Raw genomic sequence first — 13,441 nt, 5'->3', positions numbered from 1 at the left:
TTCTCAGGAATTTTAAGAACACTTTCGGGTCTTGTTCGGGCGTTTTGTCATGGGGAGGGAGAGCTCAAAGTTTAGAAGGTGGGTACGGCCGTCTGCTCCGCGGCCTGGCTGTTTCCACGGTTTCCACGGTCCATGAGTCAGTGCCTGGCATGCTCTGCTGTCAAGGTCCTTCTCCAAACAGGAAGGGACCAGAAAAACCACCAGTCCCATTAATCGGCGCTTGGTTTATCACTGCGCCAGGCAAAGGGGAACGCCGGGGCTTCCCGTAATTTGCAGGGAAACTCTGCTAAGTCATGCCTCGCCCCTCCCACGGCGAGCCCAGTAGAGTGTGACAACACTTCCTGGGCAAATGCAGGGCCGCAGTGTCAAAATGAAGGACACCCAGCTGTGCCTCAGACGCCCGGGTTTTCCCAGTCCCTTTAGTTAACACTAGCTATGGGTAGGTTTTACAGAAGTCCCTGTTGCCCTCTTTTGCAGGATAAAAGGATCACACCTCAGACAGAACCTCCTACGTGAATCCACCGCGGCAGACGTGTTTTCTTTAAAAAAAAAAAAAAACAACAAAAAAAACCTACAGGTACGATGGACTAAAACTAACCTCTCTTAAGGTTTATTTTTTTCTTCACTTATGGAGCTGTACATAGGCAGTTTTTCTGTACAGGGATGGCAGATTTTAAAGAAATACATCTCTGCACACAGGGATCTTTTCATATGAAACAGAACCCATATGCTTAGGTGAGTTTGGGAGGGGCTAAGGAACAAAGGAAAGTGAAATCTGTTATTTGCTTATTTAATGAGCGGTTTAAAATAGGCTCTGCCTCCTTCCGTGTAGGGGGCCCTGGCAGAGACCGAGCGCTGTGCTACAGGGATGTGCTCCAATGCACAGTCTAAGCCGTACTCTGGCTTCTCAGGAGCTGGAGAGGAAGAAGGCGGGCCCACGGGTAATGCAGATGACAAGGATTTGCCACCTGGAATTACAACCGCGCTTACGGACACATTTCCCAGTGGTGTCTATGAATAGGCTTTTGCTCTGTTTTGGGTTTTAATTGGAGAGTAGGGAGACTAGCACAGATCAAACCATTTAACTAAATCTTAAAAACAAAAAAAAAAAAAATTTAGCGAGTCTATTAACTGGCTGAATTCCATTTCAGTTAGAGAGGCTAATTCGGAAAACATTATCAAAGCAATCTTTCACAGAACATTGTAAACCTGAAAATCTATTTTCTTGGGTTCAAGTATATTGAATATGTTCTTGGAAATAGATCCTACACTAGTATTTGTTGGAACGCTGACTTTCAAAAAAAAAAAGTTGAGGTATAAATTTTGCCAGAATTCCCCCATGAAGCCATTTGAGCTTAGAGTTTCTTTTGAAGGAAAGTTTTTAACTAAAATTTCAATTCGTTTAGTAGATTCAGAGCCACTCATATGGCCTATTTCCTCTTGCATGAGGTTTATTAGTTTGTCTTTCAAGAAATTTGATCAATCTACATTGTTAAATTCTCTTGATATTCACTAGTATCTGTGGAATTGTCTGTGATATAATTTTTTCCACATCTCATCTGACTAGTTTGTCTATATATTATCAATTTTCTCAAATAGCTTTAGTTTCATTTATTGTCTCTCTTGTTTCTTCTATTTCATTGATTTCCATTTTGATATTTATATGCTTTCTTCTACTGATTTTGGGTTAAATGTGCTCTTTCTCCAGATTCTTAAAGAAGAAACTTAAGTCACTGACTTGAGAAATTCATTATGTTTAATAAGATTGTTTAGTACTATACATACCACTAATGTTTTAGGCCATCAACAAATTTTAATGTTATATTTTTATTTTTGCGTGATGTTTAGTTTCTGTATTTTAGAAACTTTCAAAAGATCTTTTTTTGAATTCTAATTTAATTCTAAATTTATCATAGAACATACATTCTTTGCATGATGAGAATGTTTTCCAGTGTTTTGAGATTGCTTTCTGGCCCAAATTATATCTTTATAAATCTTCCTGTGTAATTGAAAATAATGGATTACTTTATACATGTCAAATAAATCGAGTTTGTTAATTTTGTTCAACTTTCCTATATTCTTGTTGATTTTGTATATGCTTATTCTATCAATTATTGAGGAAGGAGTATAAAATAAATCTCTGAAAATATCTGTAAATTCGTCTCTTTTTGTAGTTTCAGCAGATTTCGTTTCATAAACTGTAAAGCTCTGTTAGGTGCATAAATGTTTTGTCTTCTTGACTGACACTTTTTCATCATGAAATCACCTCATTTTTCACTATCATTATTCTTTGAAATAGCACTTTTTTTTTAGTGCTCACATGGTATATCTTTTCTATCCTTTTATTTTTATTTATTTACATCTTTATCAAGTTCATTTCTCCTCGGCAGCATGTGTATAGGTCTTGCTGTTTTAGCTAATCTGACATTTTGATTTTTAAGAGACGTGTTTGGGCTATTGGCTTTTATGTGATCATCGGTATGATTAGGTTTAAATCTATTATCTTGCTGTTTGTCTTCTACTTGTCCTGTGTGTTCTTTGCTCCCTCTTTCTCTTTTTCTACCTTCTTTGGGATTAAGTGAATATGTTTTCGTGATTCCAGATTGTCTCCTTTGGGCTCATTCGCTGTATTATTCGTTTTGTTATTTTAATCATTCCTTTATGGCGTGTCTTGGAACTTCATCTACTTTTAAGTGATATCACACACTTTATACGTGGTATAAAACCTGTAATAACACACGTGCACTTTCCCCTGCCTGACTTATGTGTTACTGTTATACATTTTACTTAATAAGAAAAATGGGCAAAGGTAGAGATAAAAAGAAAAGAAGGAGAGAAGGAAGAAGGGAGGGAAAAAACAGAAGGAAGGAAGGAAGGAAGGAAGGAAGGAAGGAAGGAAGGAAGGAAGGAAGGAAGGGAGGGAGCAAAGGAGTGTAAAATAGAGTTGTAATCCCTCATCTGCAATTGCAAAACCAAAGAATCTCTGAAAGCCATTTTCATGACGCATTTTACAGCAGCACCTGAGTCAATCTGGTGGCAAAGCCTGACCTGAGGGGCACAAGCTGGTTCCAGTCTTCCTCGCTGCTAATGTCATTATTCGCACCCTGGGCTGCAGCAAACTGTGTGGACAGAGTTACTACAGCAGGCCCCAGGCTGCTGCCCTTCCCAGGGACCACTTGCGAGGCCGTCGAATGGCATTTAGGGACTTGGATTTTGGCATGTACTCGGCAGGGGTTGTCGTGTGTCGAGTCCCCAATAAAAACCCTGGGCGCTGGGTGTCTGATGAGCTTCTGTGGCAGACGACGTGTCACAGGTGTTGACACGATTTGTAGCTGTAGGAACTAAACATCCCGGGTGGCCCCGCCGGGAAGGGACTCTTGGAAGCTTATTCCTGGTTTCCTCTGGACTTCGCCCCTTGAGCCTTTTATCTTTGCCGATTTTGCTTTGTGTCCTTCTGTTGTAATAAATCATAGACGTGAGCTCGACTACGTGCAAGTCTTGTGAGTCCTCCCAGCCAACCCCCAGACCGCAACGAGGTCTTGAGAACCCCCGACGCAAGTGTGAATGTGACTGATTGTGCAGCGTGCCACCCCGGAGCCAGCGGGACTGTTAGGGACACTGTGTGCAGTGGAGAGCTTGTCTGAAGATCCCGAAAGTTCTGAATTCCAAAACACATGTGGCCTGTGATTTTGGATAAAAGATTGTGTACCTATGCCCACAAGCACACATGTAATAAAATATAAATAGTTGGCATATATAATTAGTTTGGATGTCTTCATTAACTGCTGGTCCTTTCCAGGTGGGATGAATGGTGGCACCTTGAGCCAGGATGCGATGATGATGAAAAGTCCAGTGATGATAATAACTACAGCTAACATTTCTTAAGTTCTCAAGCCCAGCATCAGACACTGTTTACAAGCTCCACAGTAACTCAGCGGAGCACATATCATTATCATCACTTTTCCTGTTGAAAATAAACTAAGGCTCAGAGAGGTTATGCTGCTTGACCAGTGTTAAACCGTGCACAAGACTTGGAGACTGGCTCTCAACCCACGTTAACGTGGCGGGACCGCCCGAGCCCCAATCGCGGTGCCACAGGAAGCGACTCTTCCTGCGCAGAGCTCATTTCCCTGTTTTCTTTCATCAGCCTCTGTCTCCATCGCTCACAGATTCTCTTTTTGGATTTTCACCCGTCTGTTCCTCCGGCATATTTGCTGAACAGCACACAGACCACTGGCGTCTCTCAGTTGCTCAGGGCAGCAGGGTGGCCGCGGACGTGTGCTTTCCTGTTCCCTCGCGGGGCTTGTGTTCCTTTACCAGGTCTTCACCAGCGAGTGTTGACTCCTTCTCACACAAGTGACCTTGTATTGTAGTAATAATTTTCTGAGTGCTGATAAGGCAAACGTTACCAGTCTCAGGTGTAGTAAACAAAACTAAGTCGGAGAGAAGGAAAACGCAGGAGTCAGAACGGAAGCCGCGAGCCAGACCTCAGGCCAGACGAGGACCAGGCAGGCGAGGGAGTGGGTTTGAGGCGGGCGACTTCTCAGTGGCGTGTACTTCATGCCCCAGGCTCACAGCTTTCTGAGAAAGCTGTGAATGACTTTGGAAAGTCATTTTAAGTTGGCGGAAATTGGCTGCAGCTGGAGATTGCCTGGTGGGTTTCAAAGATACAGAAGCCTGGGCCACAGCCCTAGAGGTTCTGACTTCATTGGTCAGGGGTGGGGTCCGAATATCAGGAGTTTTAACAACTGCCCAGATGATACTAATGTGTAAACATTAAAAGTTAAAAACAACTTCCCTAGGAAATATCGGTTCTGCCATATTTTAGGAAGGAGGCATTTAATTATTCACTTGAGTTTCTACTATAACTCCAGCCCTGTGCTAAGTGCTGGGGATACAGATGTAAATCAGACAGAGGGAGGAAGATTCACATATTGATAATTAATGAAGTGACTAGCATATCGATAAACGTATGTGCGGAATGATGTTAACTGTGAGTGGAGGGCAATGAAGTACCAGCACAAAGGGCTTCATTAAGAAAACTGAAATCAGTTTTGAAGAACGAACATGTCTTCTCGGCAGAGACTGGGGGAGAGCATCTTAGGGAGAGGCGTGGGGCTGGGAAGGGCCGCAGTGCGTATTTCCAGGTGATTTCGGGCAGCTGGAGCCTGGCCTAGGTGGACGGCGTGTAAGGAGCTGGGAGAAGTGGGCTAGAATTGGGATTTTATGCTCAGACTTCAGCTTGCAGACCCTGGGGAGATACTTGAAGAATCTGGGAGGAAAGTGATACAAATGGATTCAATCAGCAGCTACATCATGAGGTAGGAAGCCCTGCCTGAGAAATGTTCTCTGAATAGAATAATCTGTAACTGGAGATTATATCTAGAATAGTCTCCAGATAGACATAATCAAGACACCAGAAAATAGAGCAATCAAGACGCTAGCTTCCTTCTCCTTAGCTAGTTCCTGATCTTCTAATTTAGTTTTCAAGGGAAACGATGGATGAATTCACCTCCATTCCAAGTCTACCTGTTTTGGACTTGGGAAATGTGGGTAGAAAAAGAGTGAATGGGGAGAAAGGAGACGCCAGATAGGACAAGGGAGGAAGGAAATGGGACAAGAGGACGCTGAGGTTTGAACCAGCGCAGAAACGGCGAATAAAAATTAAAGCCGTGAAAACAAGTTTCCCATCCGTTTCTTTCTGATTTTTCACCCCCATCTCCTCTAAAACCCACTTTCAGGGAAGGCCAAAGGCCACATCTAGTGGCCTGCACTGCCCCCTGCAGGTAGACGTCTGGAACAGCAACAATCAAAGCTCCACCTGGATTTTATCCTCAAGATGCAACATCAACTCGCCCTCAGGCTGGGCCATCATATTACTTCTTTGCTCTCTACATTTCAGCCTCGCTTTTCATGACTACATTTAATAATCTTTAAAGGTACTTTTCCCCCTACATTTTCCATCTCCGAACACAGAATGTATCTTGGAAGTGATCTTATCAGTTCACTTGGCGCATTTGATTTATTTTCCTTTGTGACGCGTGAAGGAGCATCTTACGATTGATGTCGGCTTACACGTGGAGAAACATGGCTATATTTATTTTGCATATGTCAGAGGTGTGGCCTGATGGGAAAGACGTCATACTTTGGGGTGTGAAAGATCTACCAGCGCCTCATGTCCCTTCTTTCTTAAATTCTGCATCTCCACTATTTACTAGTTTGATTTTGGGCAAGTTAATTATCTCTCTGAGCCTGGACTGCTTCATCCATAATACCACATATAGTTTTCTGAGAGTTAAATGAAGTTACATATCAAGTCCTCGACTGTTTCCTGACTAGTACATTAACGTGCTCGGTAAATAACTATTCTCACTTTCAAATTAAAGCCTCAAAAACTGAGAGCTGCCTCTGCTGTTACCTGAGTGAAAGGCCTCCAGACGAAAACACTCTCTGTTCTCAGAATGTGCCACTGAATCCCAGATGCGATCTGGGCGGCTCCTTCCTTGGAATTTACGAGAACTGGTGCTGAGCAGCTCGCTTTATGTAGGTAACAAAAGGCATGAGCATTCAGGTGGAGTCTATGAGGCATCCGTTTTAAAGGCACCTGTTTGGAGGTTTAAAGTCTTCAACAGAACCCAGCTAGCTTTACCCACATAATTCAAAGCCTCCTGTCACCAAGCTGTGCTTTTTTCCTGCGCCCCAAAAACTGCCCAGACTGGTTTCTGCTTTATTCTGATACACCCGGGGGTGCAGGGCCCGGCCTTTTAAGTCGAACCGCTTCGCCAGTATTTAAGGTGGCCGAACAGAAATGAAATGGAAAATGGCCATGATAACAGGTAACAGGAAGGCTGCCCGCTGCATGCGGTCCGTGGCTCTCCCTCGCAATCACGGGATAAAGTAAACCACGTGTAAGGCGGCTTCTCTAATTGCTGCCACAGGACATAAGCAGCCTGGGCTTGGAGCCCCCGTCAGCTCCGCAGGGAGGCAGCTCAGAGGGACCCCCCGAGGGGCATGGAGCTTTCATGTCTGCCAAGTGGCTTTCCCTCGAACGCCCTAATCTCCCTTCTTTCTTAAGTGGTGTGAAATTGTACAGTTCAAGTTCTTAGCACAAGTGCCAGGGATAAAAGTGCATCCACGGACGGGAGGACGTCGAAGCCCTTCCTGGTGGCGGCCCCGTGCCCCGGTCTCTCCCCTGAAGCAGCTTCGTGGTGTCATCCGACCCTGTTCCTGGCCGTTATCAGATGTCATGTTCGCAACGCGCTTTCCAGAGCTATTATGCTCACTTGATACCAGGCAGGTAATATTAATGAACGAAGCAAATGGACGATCGATCGATCAATCAATCGATCAATTGGTTCAATAGTGTCCTAAGCAGGATGACTTTGACGAGATTTGTCCCTGAAGGAATTGAGGGGACGCCTGCCCAACATTGCCCGATCTCCTAGCTTTTTAAGAGCTGTCGGTAGCCCACATATTGGTGTGAACTCTGTAGATGTTTAAACGCCGACGCAGGTGTTAGGAGGCCAGCACACTGTCCCCATGCTTCCTGGGACCCACTCAGGGTGTCTCACACCTCCCACCTCTGCCACGGTCGAGGCAAACCAACTGGTGAGTTTCCAGAGGGAAAACGATTCCTCCCGTCCCCCTAAAAGCAAGTTCATAGCATTCATTTAACAAAGAAGGTGCCGGATGGGAGTCTGCTTGTCCCTACCTTACAGCTGCGTGGACGGGAACCCTTGTTTCTTTGCCTGGCGCCATTGTCCCTAAGAGCGTAGCAGCAGACTGCTGCACGTTTAGGAGAAATCTGCAACGAGATGAGAGAAAGAGTTTTTACGTAAAGTCAACGGCTCATTTTTTGAAACCGTCTTTTATTCTGAGATTTTTGTTCTGAAATTAAAGCGATAGAGTAGATGGTAAAAGGTTTTAATGGGAGGGTAGGTCTGTATTTGACACTGTTTGAATGTGCATCTTAGTACTCTACTTAAAAAACATATTTTCTAAATATATAAACTTTTGGATTTTTATCAGTGAAATATATATCTTTTACTATATATGTTTCTACGGATAAAAATCCAAACATTGGGAGGAACTGACAAAAAAAAAATTGATGATCATTCTTTGTTCTCCCCTCAAGACACTAGAGCGAACTTCAACTATGAAATAAATTTTGCAGAAAGTCCAAAAACAAATTCAGCAGGATGAAAGATCAAGGAACACGCCGGAAAGTCCAACTGTAGCAGCGTGTCAGTCCGAGTTCAAGTCAGTTGACTTGCAGCCAGTGACATCGGCTCTGTTCCGCTGTGTCTATTTCGAGGGCGAGCTTGAAATTCACGGCTTAGCAGAAAAAGTAAAATATCTGCGGAGAAATGGTGGGGAATTTGTCATTGTTCAAATGCGGGACTCAGCCTGGAGTTGAATTTAATATCAATCTTGAGGGAGGCGTGTTTGCAGTGGGACAGAGAGTAAGAGAAATGCGCTGAGGATTTATTGAGCGTGCAGTAAAAAAATCCATTTTTGTTTGGCTATTTTTCTTCTGCAATAAGTGATTAGGGGAGGAAAAAAAGAAAAGCTTAAAATTGGTGTCAAGGTCTTTATTCCGCCCTTTGGGGATTAGCTGGAAGATGAATATGTTTGTAATGCATCGCTCCTGATGAAGTCAGAAAGATGGAGGGCAGAAAAGCCCCGAGCCGGCAGGCTCTGCGAGGAGTCAGCCGAAGTCCTTCCACGGGGCGATGTCCCATCAATGAATTTTTACCAACTGAGTTTGAGACGCAAGCTGACTACAGTCCTTAACCAATTCTATGAGGAAATGAATGTTACAAAATGAAAATATATGACTCTTTCCTGCCTAAGATTTACAGAGAAAGGCATTTTTTCTCATCTGTTATCAAAACTTACAATACTGGCAAACATCGATCTTTGTCAAATCGTGGGTTTTGTTCTAAACCGCATTTGAGCGATCGGACTGGCGGACTAATTCCCCCTGTTCCCACAGCAGCTAACGAAAGCTCATCCATCCTTCTGCGACACATGCGTTTTACAGACAATACGGCGCCTCGAAAACTGTCCATTGCTCTTCCCAGCACCGGGTGGAATCGAGAGGTGCAAAGACGGCAGGTTTCCTGAAAGTCCTCTCTTGTCACGCTCAGTTCTAAGCGTCCCAGGACGCTCCCCGTCCTGCTGCTGTTTGGGGCGCCGAGGGCTTCTCTCCTCTCTTCGCCTCAGGCAGAGCCGGGCCTTCGGTCTCGGTGACCGTCTGCGCCGAGGAGGGATGAGGCGACGGGAACGTCGCTCGGTGGGGAACGCTGAGTTCACGGTCCCCCGCGGTCCTGGGAGTTGCGGGGTCATTACCAGCAATGCTCCCCGCCCACGTGACGTCCTCCTGCTTACGACACATCAGTGGATCGCATTCGCGACGCTGGAGATGAGTGAGAGCCTGCTCGACCATCCTGAGCCCAGTTTCCGTAGTGGAATCTGCCCTCCCCACAAGGACGTTTTGGTCACCAGTTTCCTGCATCTTAGTCCTTCTCATTTCCACAGACGTTTCTGGCCTGCTCTCTCTTCTTACCAACCTGCACAGTGGCTGTAACAGCCCTTTGCATCCTTTAAGGCCCACCTTTCCGAGCTCGTACCTTTTCCCCACCAAGCCCCAGGGGTTTCCTGTTTGGTCCTTTCCATTCATGCTTAACCCGGTTGCCAGATTAGCCAGAACTCCTCCCTCCGGGGGTGGGGAGGACCCTATGACTTTCACCAGCGCTCTCCAAATCAAGTCTGGAAGCTGGAACTTCTGCTTAGAGGCCAGTTGCTACCTGAAGCCTGCGTTAAATAAGTCCGTCGCTTTTAAGGGCTTGGTCTGTCGCACATCTGTTCACTCCTGAGCTTCTGGTCCGGATGCCACCTGGTCACACAGAGCGATGACTTGGCGTGAAACGGGCTGGACCGCTGAACAGGGAGGCTCATCGGATCCCAGACCCTCGCCACTCTCAGGAGCCGTGGTTCAGAGCGCGGCAGTGTGTGGCCGACGCCTTCCTGAGCGGAACTATTCCAACCGAAACCGTGCCCGCCTCTTGCAGGACGTAACGTGTGATCCAGACAAGGGGGCTTGAGGGCCGGCGTCCAGCTGTTCCAGAACACGGGCTCCCCCGGTTTCTCCTGATTGTCGGCCCCGCTCCAATGGCAACTTTTCACAGGTTATCAGCCTTCAAGTCAAGAACCTGCTCCATTCATCTCCAAAGGCCTTCCACGACTCAGGTGTTTTATTAAACGATTTATTTATACGTGTGTACTAAATTTATATCTTAAGATTTAAAAGGCAGCAGGTAAATATTAATTTGCTCCTGGAAGTGAATATAAATAAAATTTTATAAAAATATATTTTTTAAAAGTGTTCATCGCAAACATGGATTTCTCGAAATACATCTCTTTTTTGGGCCCTTTCATCTCGCCTTCCTCTAACGTCTCTTTCTCTCATGTCGGCCTTCGCCTCCCCTCTCCAGCCCCCGACTGTCCTCGCCCAGGCAGCCAGGCTGGCATGACACATGCCCCTCTGTGGATTTATCATCCAGTGTCACGACATGCGTGCACACTTTCACAGATTCTTAAAATTGTACTCGCATGTCTGAATCTCACTTTCCTCACTTAATACCTTAAAATGAACCCTCGAGTCAAGCGGCTCAGCTGCTCGGTTTAAGGGCCGCACACGAGTTCGTGGCGTAGAGACCCCGTCATTCGCTCGGCCGTGACCCCATCGAAGGGCATCGCTCTGCCCTGAAACCTTTGCCCCGCTGGATGATGCTACTGCTGACGATCCCAGCACGCACCACGATAACACCCCAGAAAGGGAGAGATTATGACTCCCGTATGCAAATGAACGAACTATTGCTAAGACAGGTTGACCCGGTTTCCAAATGAGAAAACTGTAGCCAAGAAAACTGAAAACGGTCACAGCACTGAGCCAGTCGGAGCCAAATCCTGTCTGCTTCACCGCGCCACATGACACAAGGGTGTCCTCATTCTGCCTTCCCAAAGCTCATAGGCCACTCGATGGAAACACGCGTGACTCTAAGGCACCTAATAGATCAAGGACGTGGCAGGGGAGATCGAACGTAGCTTTGAAACATGAGAAGAAAAGATGGTTTTCCATTTACTTCTTACGACTGGGTCTCTTAGAGTGCCATGGTTTATTACAAATTTAGGCCCTGGCGGCGGGGGGGGGGGGCAATATGGCAAACGACAGTTTCAAAGAAATAGATTCCAACACAGGACACTTCACACTCGCCAGACGAAACGTAACGAGCATCGCAGATTTCTGGTTCCGGGGCGGATGGATTTGCTTGAATAGGACCAGACCTCCTGCTGACAACTACGTAAGAAGCGATTCTTGGAAGCTGTTGAAGAGAAGCTACGAGGCGAGACTCGCGTGACCGTGACCCCTGAGAAGGGAGAAGCACTTGAGGGGCTCCACATTTATCCTGGCTTTTCCTGTGAAGACGGTGCCCAAGAGGAGAAGAGAGGCCGAGCAGGAGATGGTGGTCTCCGTGGAATAATGTCTGGGAAGTTAGAATTCCAGATCAACGCACTGGCTGTCCATTCAAGGGCAAGACCCCAGAGACCAGGGAAGTACAGACAAGCTCCATTTCTAATGACCTCTCGTCAAGAGTTCACTGGGTGGTCCCTAACCTAAGTGTGGCAGGACAGTAGCCCAGAGTCCAGCAGATGACAGCGTCTGGGAGGCACGGATTCCAAGAGCGATGGCTTAGTCCCAGGGAGTCCTCTTAGGCACCGCGGACGCCTGCGCAGATTGTCACCTGCACAATCACAACGGCGTTATGCCCGCGTGAACGACACCCCTGCAGCACTGTGACCAATTGTGGCCGCACTTTGAGAACCACCATCTTAAAATTACTGACTCGATAACGATAGAATTTTGCGCAATCGCTATGATTTCTTTCCTCATTTGAAAATGTTGGCAGTCGTCGCGTTATTTTCTTTTGAGACAGCAGACTAAACGATGAATTCGGCTTATCATTGAGCCTTGTGACGATTCAGTAGTGACAACAACATTCTTGAAATTCATGCAGTTTCTGTCAAGATTCCCTCATGGGCAAGAAAAATGGCTGAATGGACAGATCAAAGTCAATTTATATATTTGTTGAGACCTTACCCTGAGCCGGGCTCTGTGCTATGAGCCTTACAAGCAGCAAGATGCTGCAATCTCTTAGGGAGACTTATAACACGGACCACAAGCCAGGGATCCTTCTAGAAGCCACGCTATAAAATCCTCACGCAACGGATGGGACTTACACCAGTCTTCGGAGAAAAGCAAGAGGCGGCTGATTATCAGGGGGCTGAAGAGTGTGAGAACGTTTGACCCTGTCTCGGTATCACATGGTAGTAAAGGGGACAGATTATGATACAGAAAGCGAAGCCCTAATCGGTCGCATCGCCCCGTTTGGAGGAAGAGCGCGTGGGTGGAATGAAGAGGTGCGGAGCAGATGCGACGAGATGGGCACCGATTCTCTGACTGCCCGCAGCAGCGTCTTCTCTGCTCCCGACGATGGAGCAGACGGAGGCAGACCCGTCTGGGCAGCGCACGCAACACTGGTGATTGTTTTCGTTCGTACACCGATGATCTCTCATTCCTCCCTTCGATGCGTGCAGACTTCTCACTACACCGAGCGTGCCAGTATTCTATTTCTTGTAAATCAATTTCTTGCCATTCAGTGCACTTTCTAAAACTTGATGGGATCAGTTAGCAGAGAAAGCCTCTCTAAGGACTATACACCTTCTGGAGTACTAGAAAGCTCCGTTTACAGGCCTGTGAGGCGGAGGGCCAGACTCCAGGATGTGCTCGTTTGGCTGGGTGTGCAGGAGTGGGAAGTGCGCTGGGAAGGTCACCTGGCCACCTGCCTGCAGACCGATCAGACCCCAACCCTACCTCATGCTTCTGTGAAAATGAAAACCTGTGTATGAACAGATAGCAAAGAAAAACAAAACACAGACACAAATAGTAATGGATGTTTACGAGTAAGGGATACAGGGCCTTGAAAGAGGAGAAGGTTCACTTGGTTCTGAGCGTCTGCAAGGACTTAGCGGAGACGTCTAGGCATTCATCCGAGAGGGACCTGGAGGGATGTGGCAGTGTGCCACAGGCAAAGATGGAGTGGCTGAGGTTTCGGGCAGAAGAAACGGCTGGGCTCTGTTAATTCCACTTGGTGACTGGCTATGTTCTGGAGGAGTGGGAAGCCTTCCACACGAGGGTTACTGGTTTTATCAGGGATTGCCAAGGGGTCTTTCCCAAAGCCTGTATCCTTCTGTGATCACTCCTCAAAGCGGTGTGGTTTGGGAGGAGCAGAGGAGAGTATACCAAGAAACGAAGAATTATACGACGCGACTGATTCATTCAGGAGATTGCAGCCACGGACCAGAAAGTAGATCAGGG

General features: G+C 46.5%; 1 protein-coding gene across 1 annotated transcript in view; it reads right to left on the bottom strand.

The window, feature by feature from the left end:
- Window positions 1-13,441, bottom strand: part of MCTP2 (multiple C2 and transmembrane domain containing 2) — a 526,866-nt gene that overhangs the window by 173,015 nt on the left and 340,410 nt on the right. Inside the window, exon 6 of the mRNA XM_036232007.1 lies at window positions 7,712-7,804. The gene's annotated coding sequence lies outside the window, so the exon portion shown is untranslated. The remainder of the gene's footprint in view (window positions 1-7,711; window positions 7,805-13,441) is intronic.

This window comes from Rousettus aegyptiacus, unplaced genomic scaffold (genome assembly GCF_014176215.1).
Source record: "Rousettus aegyptiacus isolate mRouAeg1 unplaced genomic scaffold, mRouAeg1.p scaffold_m13_p_14, whole genome shotgun sequence".
Lineage (NCBI taxonomy): Eukaryota > Metazoa > Chordata > Mammalia > Chiroptera > Pteropodidae > Rousettus > Rousettus aegyptiacus.
The sequence above is the reverse complement of the archived record's forward strand: the minus strand, read 5'-3'. Positions and strand labels throughout refer to the sequence as shown.